The sequence below is a fragment of the Sceloporus occidentalis genome, unplaced genomic scaffold (genome assembly GCF_023333645.1).
Source record: "Sceloporus occidentalis isolate IW3139 unplaced genomic scaffold, rSceOcc1.0.p SCAF_113, whole genome shotgun sequence".
NCBI classification, from domain to species: Eukaryota; Metazoa; Chordata; class Lepidosauria; order Squamata; family Phrynosomatidae; genus Sceloporus; species Sceloporus occidentalis.
Genome location: NW_028317093.1, coordinates 2,321,079 through 2,332,159, shown reverse-complemented (window position 1 = coordinate 2,332,159; position 11,081 = coordinate 2,321,079).

Genomic DNA, 11,081 nt, shown 5'->3' with positions numbered 1-11,081 from the left:
GCATATGGCAATGTATTATCTCTTATCGAGAATACCAGTGCACTGCTGGTGCTGAAAGCACATAAATAAATAATTCAATTATGATAATATAAATTATTAAATTGCTTGACTGAATTAATAATTTTAAGAATTTGTGATAAAACTCTCAGTAAAAAATATAAAAAATATAATTTATTCTGATCAGATACACATAAAAAAAACAAGATCAGAAAGGATTGGTTTTTCTTAAATATAAATATAAAAGGGGGATATATCCTGTTTTGAGTATTATATAGTACATTCTTTCTAGAACTCATCTAAATTTTCATTGCTGTGCTTTTTTCAATACTGATAGACATGCAGTTTTTTGTGTATGTTCAATAACTGATTAAAATATTCCCAGCGAGTTAAAAATGTTTACAAAATAAATGCAGATATACAAATCATTTCTGTTTGTGTTAAAAATAGACCAATTATTTTATTGCTAAATCCTATATTCAGAAATGGCATTATTCACAAAATATATTATCTTCTTTTCTCACCTATAAAAATGATTTAAAAAATCATGACTGCACATTTTTATGTTGTTGTAACCAACATACATTATTGTTTCTAGCCTCAGGCCAGTAATATCTGTTTCCTAACAACTAGACTTTACCACCCTCTGATTCTGCATCTTGTTCTAAGCCTTGAGCTAAGACTCTTGCACAGTAACTGCTGCAATTGTCTCAGCGTGATGAGCATAAAACCCTCCTCGCTACATAGCATGTGACCTGGAGCACTAGTGAGCACGAGTGAGCTCTATTTTATCTATTATTTATTTGTTTTAAAAAAATATATAGCAAAATTTTCCTTACTGTTGAGATTCTGATATGATGGTGTGAGTTGTGTGTACGCTTATACATGTCATGTTCAACATTCCTTAACTATATTTCTTCCTATGTGTGACCACGTAGTATTTGTTGATAACTGATGAGTTAAAATATAATTGTAAGAGCTAAGTACATCTGTTGAGACCTAATAAATAAAAATACATGTATAAACTCATAAATGCGTGTGCTAAGCAGGAATTATCACACAGGACAACATTATAAATCAATTAACACATGTACCTAAGTGCTTATCCCGTTGTTATTTATAATTGCAATGTCTTTTATGTCATCCCTAAAAAATGAACAGGCATACTGCAGTTTTAGGATAAGTGACATCATTATTCATAAGGAAATGTTATTGTGACAAAACAAAAAATAAAGAATATCATCTTTTATGTCATTTTAAATGAATGTATGACATAGGCTATATATGAACCCCTGGGGAAGAAAATTGGAAAGTAGAAACATCATTGCTAACAATTAATTAGAAAGCTTTCTCTAAACTTTAGCGGGGGGGGGGTGTGTGTAATGGAGGTCGGAATCTAGAAATGTTCTTTAATGATGTGTTGTCACCGCAGGGAAGTAGAAAAGCTACTGCCAATTTCTTATGCATCCTCATAGCCTCACTCTTATATCCACACATTATTTGTCTTCTTTCAAGGTAATTTAAAGGATGAAAACATAATATATTGTTATAGAATGTTTCTCCCACAATATTATTATACCTTCAGTTGTTCATTATTCCAGAACCAATTATATATATAATGCAAATAGGTTAACTTTGCATAGTGAAGAGAAATGTTCATAATTCATTTCATAAAGATATTATTATTATTATTATTTCATGAACAATGGGAGTTTATTTTGGGTTTTTTTCTATTAATTAAATATTTAAATTATTTGCTTTCATTTGGGAACCCTAGGTACTATATCTAACTAGATTTTGGTGAAGAATTAACTTACAGAAACTTCATAGTGATCACAAAAATAAATAAATAAAAGTTGTCAGACCTGCTCCAATTTTTAAATTAATTCAATCCAAGCGCTCTAATTTTTATTTCTGTAAAGTGCAGTATTAAATGCTTCTTTTTAAGAAAGGGTAGGTTAAAGTTTACTTTAGAAGAAGAACCTACATAAAAAGGATATTTTGTCTTTTTTGAATCAAATATATTAAAAAAACATGTCACTACAATTGAGCTTTTGCACGTCAGTTTATGCTCTCGTTGGGTTACCCTCTAAATCAGGTTGAGGGGGCACTTTCTCCATTGTCTCCTTGTTAGAGCTTTACCCCACTACCCCCCAAAGACTGGACACATGATCTGGACATTCATTACAAAGGGTCTATGTGCCAGGGAAAATATACATAAACCAAGCCCCACAGATGCACTTTTTTTTTCTTCTTGTTTGTTCCACTTTCAACTGCCCCTCTGATTTTGCCAATGTTTGCTTCACAGGTTTCTGCACAGTACCATAACAAACACCTGTCATAACAAAGCTAACCTCTCTAAAATTCTCATTTGAAATTTGTCAGCCAAACATGTGAATACCTGTGCAGCAACCTAGGGTCTCGGAACAATTACCATTTATCTCCCCTGGAGCAACAAACTTTACTTTGACTTTTGTTCCCAGAGAAAACAAATTGTTCCTATGCCATTAAATGCATGGGCTGACGCAGAGCTGTTATTTTCAAATTTACAAACTTCTTAGACCAACTTAAAATCCTTGCAGGATTTAGATTGAGACACTTGTCAGAATCAAAACATACACTCCTTTTTGTCAAGAAGAAATAATCAACAAATCCTAAAGATCAAAACCGATTTAGAAGTGTTGCTGTTGATACATTAAATATCCAGGGGAAAAAGTTTAAAACGTAACTTTTTGGGGGTTAAAAAAAGAGAAACAAAATTATAAAATAATGGTTGACCTTAAAATATTTAGCTTGTTTCTGAATTAATCATTAGTATATCTTAATTGGCACTACATTAGTCTTAAAGAAATGTATAGCTAACCATGAATTTGTAGCCTACCTAAAATACCTACTGTTGTGTGGACCACAAAAGGTGTAATGTGGTCCATACACAGTGGTAAGCCCCCGAAACATCACTAAGTATGCCTACTTCTGAACACAATAAAAGTTAAGATTTAAAATGCTCCAGTTTCTTTCTTATTAGTCATTGGGACTTAACTGTAAATATCACAAGCATAAGGTACCCCAGGACAAGACAAAAAGAGTGGTCTGTGTCATAAACCACAGGTCTGTAAATAAGGATTTTATATCAAAGTGAGGTTGGCAATAACCCGGATCAAGAATAGCTGGGTCTAGCAACAAAGCATAAGGAAAAGCTCCACCAGAGTAGGTATACTCCTTGAAAGGTCAAGAACTGAATGAAGAGGCAGATATAAATAGGATGCTAACAACCTAGACAGTCTTCAGATTAGGCTACAAGGATAAAAAATGTAAATCACATTCTCATGAATTCTATAAGATACAACAACTTCCAGCAGAAGTGGCAGAGCAGACAGATATACACTACAGGACCCTAACAGGCACCATCCTACTGAGCATTGCCTAGTTTTCAGATGGTCAGTCCAGGCTTGGTCAGTTGCTGTGAGTGGCAAATAAGTCTAGAGCTATTGAAGGCTTTCGAGTTACTTTTGGAACAAACAATATATAGGCTACTCATACAAACACACAATACTTATAAATAGACATTGTATTTGTAGGTCATGTATATATTATTATTATTATTATTATTAAACAAATATAAAAATAAAAATTATTGCATATTTTTTATTTACATAATGCCAACAATTTACACAGCATCTTTACCTCTCCACTTTCTTATTTTATACTGTCTATCGCTCTCCTTTCTCCTCATCTCTTACCTTACCTTTCCAGAATGGAAAGCTCTGTTATTGTGTTTTTCTTTTTAAACAAAAGCTGTTAATTAGTTTGAAAAACTGTACGAATTGTTTTTTCTAAACTAAAACCTCGTTATTCAGGTTTAATTGCAGTGTTGGCACTTTGAAAAAAATAAGTCGTTTTGGTTTGCAGTTTGGGCACTTGGGCTCAAAAAGGTTTGCCATCACTGGGTTAGACGGCGATCCATGATATCCCCAACCAGCCCTGCTCTTCCAGCTGCGGGCAATCCAGTCCTCCGGAGAGAGCTGACAGGGTGGTGAACACCAGTGTACAGCTGCCTTCCCCCGCAGAGAAAGGGATTGAGCAGAGTCGCAGAGGAGGCGCCCTCTGATGTGTTGCCCCTAACGTCAGCCCTGGTGGCCCCCCTGATGACTGGAACTCAGGGCAGACCCCCCCAAGTATGCCAATGGGCAAATGCCTTAGTCTATAATGTGATATCCTGAAATGAGAGCATTGATCTATGTTTTATATTTTGGTGCCTCAGTGGCCATTTCAGTTTTGTGACCACATGCAAAAATATACAAAACTTGCCTTGCATGGCCATCATTGTCACGAGGAGCATGAGGATAAATAATAGAGCCAGTTCCGTCTATATCCTGCTTCCTTCCCCACCGCAAATGCATTTAATTGCTTGAACATTACCTGAAGTGCCTGTGCATCAGTTCACCTAAGATGTTAACCCTATTCTTGAAAGGGTCAGAATATGTGGTAAAAGGCAGTGTGGTAGGCATTTCACTAAATGTCCTATAGCCACCTAGCCTTGTAACAGATGCTGACATTGAGGTAAATTCCTTGAGAAAACGAGTCGTATTAGTCTTTCTTTTGTCATGTACTACACCTCTCACTGTCTAGACATTTTCTCTCCACTACAGTATATTTATAATGTATGTCATTAGGAAGCCCAACTATAAATAAAAAAAAGGACCACTAGTAAGTAAAAATCCTCTTCAGTGGTTGCTGGAGGAATCTACCCATTTGTTAAGATTGTGACTTTCTATGGATCCCTTATCAACATATAATCTTCTGATTGCTGCCTGCCTTTCAACAACTGAAGCACAGTAATCCACACTTGCTTATCGCTCTTAATCACAACCTCACATTGCTAGCAATGCCCTGAGCCTTTAATTCCCTCTTAAATGTGTAAGAGAGTGGAAAGTAAACACAAAGGGAAGTTTGCAACCTTGAACATCGCTAATTTGCCCTGATTTCAGAATATTTTAACAGGATAGTGCTTGGGAATCATTTGATCAAGGCTGTTCCTCATCTATTGCATGCGAAAAGGCATGATATGTGCAGGTTCTGCAGTACGACAACCATCCCAAGAGAGATTACTGATGGTTTCCCTTTTTTTTCATATTTAGCTCACAAAAAGGTATGTCATTGAAGCTATTTGATTTTTATGATTCTATGAGAAGAACCACTAATGAGAAGACATCTTTTGTCTTGCGTATCAGATATAACATGTAATGAATACACACTGAAACAATTATTTCATTATGGTTACAGTATAAATAGGCTGAATAACATTTCCAGGCAAGTGTGATGCATTGCTCTGCTTCACAATGTATTGCACCCTCCTCAGATAACAAAGTGGTAAATAATGTTTTTATAATTCTAGAATATATAGTCACGGCTTGTACATGTAAAAATCCGCAATTCATAAGCATAATATATAATAGGGGATTCTGGGGCAATCCCATGGAAACCTATGGAAAAAACACTTGTTGCTATGGTGATTAGACCACTTCTCAATCTTTGCGCATGAAATTACACAATTATTCTAGACTCGATGACCGAATAATTGGAATTTTAATAAAGACAGGAGGCGAATATTTGCTTGACTTTCTTTACTGTCACCCTAGCAGCAAAGTAAAAATAGAACATTGGTAACCAATCATAAAAAAGTCCAACAGTATAAGCTTGGATGCAGCCCCTCCTACTTCCTCTTTCTGCAATCTGCGAACCATGGAACGGAAGACGAAACAGTTAAGAAACCTCTGAAGAAACTTGATCGGAGCATCAAATTGAAGCCCTGGACATCAGGTAAAACTGGAACCAGGAGATCCCACAGAAATGTTTAGACTGAAAAAGAAGAGAGACACGTGACAGCATCTGAATGCCATAAGCATCAAATAATCAATATACCAAGAAAAATAAAATATATATGTATATATATATAGATATAGCGAAGGTAGAAACCTTTCACCAAAAGGCAATAATACAGGCAAAATATATATAAGAAAAAGGGTGGGAGGGAGGGAAATATTCGCCTCCTGTCTTTATTAAAATTCCAATTATTCGGTCATCGAGTCTAGAATAATTGTGTAATTTTATTGCAAGACAGGAGGCTCATATTTGCTTTTTTAACGTCGGGTCAATAAAGGCAATACAGCCGAAGATAAGGGCTGAAAATAAAAGGACCGAAAAGTGGATGCGCGTGACCAATCAGCTGTGTGGAGAATGTCGGAGAGAGAAGCTCCAGCGAAGAAAGCACCCGAGGCCGCTGCACCTCGGACAGAATGAGCCCCAAAATGAAGATCAATACCCGCTAGCGTGAGAAGCCAACGAATCCATCTCGCCAAAGTAGGAGAAGAAACCGGAAGAAAAGGATTAGAATAAGAAATTAAAAGTTGAGAAGCTGAAACTGGACGCAGAGGACGAGTAACAGCAAGGTAAGTCTGAAGACATCTAGCGATACAAAGTTTGGGATCCTCGGAGAGGTAAGGATAAGAAATAGAAGTCGAAGAAGTTTTCGTACGTCTATGAATAGAAAAAATGACTCCTTCAGGAGAAAAGGAAATTGCTCCAACCTCCAAAGCCCTAACATCTGACACACGACGAAAAGAGAGTAAACAAAGTAACAAGGTAAGTTTTGCCGATAATTGACGTAAAGTCAAAGAATCATTATCGGGCCATTGACGCAAAAAATCAAGGAGAATGGAAACATCCCAGAAGGAATCGTATTTAGCAGTCGGAGGTCGTCGTAACCGAATACCTCTGAGAAGACGACAAACTAAAGGATCCTTTCCAATGGGCCCTTCCTTGGATCCGACATGACCACTGGAAATGGCCGAACGGGACAAATTAATAGAACTATAAGATTTACCAGAAGAAAACATGTCTGCCAAAAAATTTAATACGAAAGCTACAGGGGCAGAATGGGGATCAGTCTGTCGTCCCACACACCAAGCAGACCAGGACTTCCATGCGGCTCTATAAGCCTGGTGTGTACCCGGAGCCCAAGAGTCTCTGAGCAAGTCTCTAGCGTCCTGCGATAATCCCTGGACAGGGTGAAATCCCCGGAAATCGTCCAAGCAACCAAGGAGAGACGGCCTTCGATAATCAGAGGATGGGATTGACCTTCTGGTCCCCTGAGAAGAGATGGGAAAAGAGGGAGAGCTAGAGGATCCTGGATCGACATTTCCAGAAGAGCTGGAAACCAAGGCTGGGAGCGCCACAATGGAGTCACTAGGACGAGAGATATTCGCGTCCTGAGGAGGTGTTGGATGACTCTGGGAATGAGAGAAAAAGGAGGGAAAGCATAAGCTCCCGATGGTGGCCAAATTTGTAAGAAAGCATCCGTAGCTAGAGCCTCCGGATCTGGAAGCCAACTGAAAAAATTTGGAGTCTGATGGTTTATGCGGGATGCAAATAGATCCAGCGTAAGAGGACCTCGGAGGGAATCGAGGGAACGAAAGACACTTCTGTGGAGCATCCAATCGCTGGCATCTCGCCAATTCCTGGAAAACCAATCCGCGGTTTGGTTCTCCACTCCCGGAACATATTCTGCCAACAGGGATATGTTTCTTTCGAAACAAAATTGATAAATTTGTTTCGTAATCTCCGTCAGACCTTTGGAACGAGTTCCTCCCAAACGATTTATGTAGCGGACTGCTGAAAAAAGGTAAAGACGCAGACGCACGAGGAAAAAAACACAATGCAGAGGAGCCAGGGCAAGCTCCCAGCTAAGTAAAAAGGTAAATAAGAACCGGAGAGGGGCAAATAAGAAAAGAAAAAACGAAGGAGAAATAACGGAAATATACAAATATAAGTACCTCACAAAATATGAGAAAATGGGTACAAAAGGACCAAACACAATAATATATACAGACAAAAAACTATATATATCAATTAGAGTGCAATAAACACGGAATATATATAATTATGCAATATATCTGCATAACACAGAAATTACAATGTAATAGGGCTGACCTGACTTCATGGTGAGCAGCAAAGAAAGAGGAAGTAGGAGGGGCTGCATCCAAGCTTATACTGTTGGACTTTTTTATGATTGGTTACCAATGTTCTATTTTTACTTTGCTGCTAGGGTGACAGTAAAGAAAGTCAAGCAAATATGAGCCTCCTGTCTTGCAATAAAATTAGTTTTTATACAAACCTTCTATTTTTTTGAATCCTCCAATTGTAGGATTAAATGCAATTTTATTACTTGTGAGATTTATATGTTTTAATATAAATGAATACTTCAAAGCTATTTTTTATTTTATGCTGTAAGGTGAAAATATTGTACACACAATGTTGCTCTCTCACTGCCTCATAAAGAGTTAAATCTTATTTGTTACCCACTTACTCCTGGCACTGCCCCCACCTAGAAAGTTCTTAAATGTTTCCTTTTCCACAATTATTCTACAATTTCTTTGTAAACATGGCATTGTTCTGAGTTTATGTGCTCAATTTCAGCTCATTATCTTTTCGGCTGGTACAAATTTCACAGCAGAGAATATTTAACCTTTTGAGCACTGGGGCAGAGCATTGTACAAAACATTGACACTTAAATGGTCATAAGAGAAATAAGGACTTTTTTTAGTTCAACGCAAATTTTAGTGAAGGTTAAAGTAACCCAATATCCTCTTCGACCAAAGATTCAGATGAAAAAGGGATCTTTGCATTTAAACAATTTCAAGCAGTCAACAGTATACATTTTTTATAACTCCAGTTAACCTTTCTTAGCAGCCAAATTACCATATTACATACATCTGTTAGTTTTTGGTTATATGTGCAATATAAGGGGCTGCTTGGGTTGGTGATGCATGAGAAATATGACTCCAACTCATTTTTTATTATCTCTTCAATTGACACAGAGGAACGCCAACCAAAAAGGTTTTGCAATTGTAAAGATGAGAGGTAATAAGATAATAAACCATTTTTTAGCTTCTTGTTTTTTTGATATGCAAGGGTCAGGATATTGCAAAGGATTGAATGTGTGGGATAAAGAAGAGGTTTGGTCTAAAATGACCCCAAGCCATTGGGCCTGGTTAGTAGGAGAGATAGTGGTGTTCTTAATGGTGCTTAAGAATTCAGGTACTGGTGTGGAGATGGAAAGGTGGGAAGATAATGAATTAAGTTTTAGATAGATTCCAGGTGGTGTTGTGAGAACCAGGTAAAAAAAAAAAAGGAGACAAGCAGTTGGTGATAAAGGACATGAGAGAACGAGAGAGGTCAGGGGCAGACAGGTAGATTTGAGTATCATCCGCATATAGTTTGTACTAGAAGTCAGATTAGTAGATTCGTGTTCCAAGAGACAAACTGTAAAGCAAGAAGAGCATAAGGCCAAGGACTGATATATAGAGTCTCCTCTAGACTTGTGCATTCGTCTTCGGGCAAACATGAAAACAAAGACGAAGAGTGCGTTTTCGTGTGCGTTCCGAAGACACGAAGAAGAGAAGACAGCGGCGGTAAAACGTAGACGAAGACGAAGACACACACCACGAAGATCTTCCGGATCTTCTTCGTCTACTAATCTCCCCATTCCCTTCCCCATATAGCCTACCTTATCTTCGCAGCATCGCGGTAGTTGACGGAAGCGGAAATCCGTAGGTTTGCCGTCAGGGGTTACAGGGCAGTGCGACCAATAGAGTTGCTCATACGGACATTTAAACTCCTGGTGCCAGAGCTGCTGCTGTACGCGTTAACTCCGTATTAACCCCTCATAAAAAACGGAAAAAAAAACCGAACACGAAGAATGTCCACGAATATTCGCCCGAAGAGAAGACAGGAACGGGCGAATATTCGCGGAATACGAAGATTTTTTTTTTGCCGAAGACGAGCATGAAGACGAACACGAAGAGCCCCATGGTGCCCAAGTCTAGTCTCCTCTTTAGTTCTACCCCATGTTAAAAACACTTTTGTTCAACTGTATTTTATCTCTAAAAACTGGGATCCTTGTGATCAGCACTTGACCTGACACCATACCGGAAAGCTGTTTGATCACATATAACTGTATCTGTGTAAGGAAAAGCCCTGCATAGGATGGAAGGGTAAAGGCCTCAATCTATAAAGCGATATCCTAAAACTAGAGTGTTGACTTATGTTTTACATTTTGATGCCTCAGTTGACGTTTCAATTTTCCTACCACATGCAAAACACGCAAAACTTGCCTTGACTGAGTACCATTGTTGTTATTGTCATGAGGACTATGCAGCTATGTATAAGTAATAAAGCCACCCAGTTCTGTCCATGACCTGCTTCCTTCCCTCTGCAGCCCCACCGCAAAATGCATTTCTTTGCTTGAACATTACCTGCCTGTGCATCAAATCACCTAGGATGAAATTTCAGATCTCTAGAGAGGGCCCGGATACGTGGTATGGTGAACAGTTCACTAAATGTCTTACAAAAAGCAATAATGTCCACGAGCCTTCTCACCAATGCTGGCATTCAGGTATAGTCCCTGAGAGAGAGTCATATTAATCTCACTTTTTGTCATGGACTATACATCTCACTGTCTAAATATTTTTTCTCCACTACATATACAATGTATGCTATTAGAAAGCCCAACTATAGAAAAAAAACCTGAACCACCAGTAAGTAAAATAATCGTATCTGATTTTATTAAGATTGTGGCTTTCTATGGATCCCTTATCAACATTTAATCTTCTGATTGCTGTCTGCCTTTCAACAGCTAAAGTACAGTAATCCACACTTTCTTAATGCTCGTAATCACAACCTCACATTGCTAGCAATGCCCTGAGCCTTTCATTCACTCTTAAATGCATAAGAGAGTGGAAAGTAAACACAAAGGCAAGTTTGCAACCTTGAACATTGCTAATTTGCCCTGATTTCAGAATATTTAAACAGGATAGTGCTTGGGAATTATTTGATCAAGGCTGTTGCTCATCTATTACATGTGAAAAGGCATGATATGTGCAGGTTTCACAGGATGACAACCATCCCAAAATAAATTACTGATGTATTTTTTCAATAAAAGGTGCCTCATCACTTTAAGCTCACAAATGCTGTTGAAGCTATTTGATACTCTCTATTTTTGGGCCCTCCAAATCTACGTTTTAAAT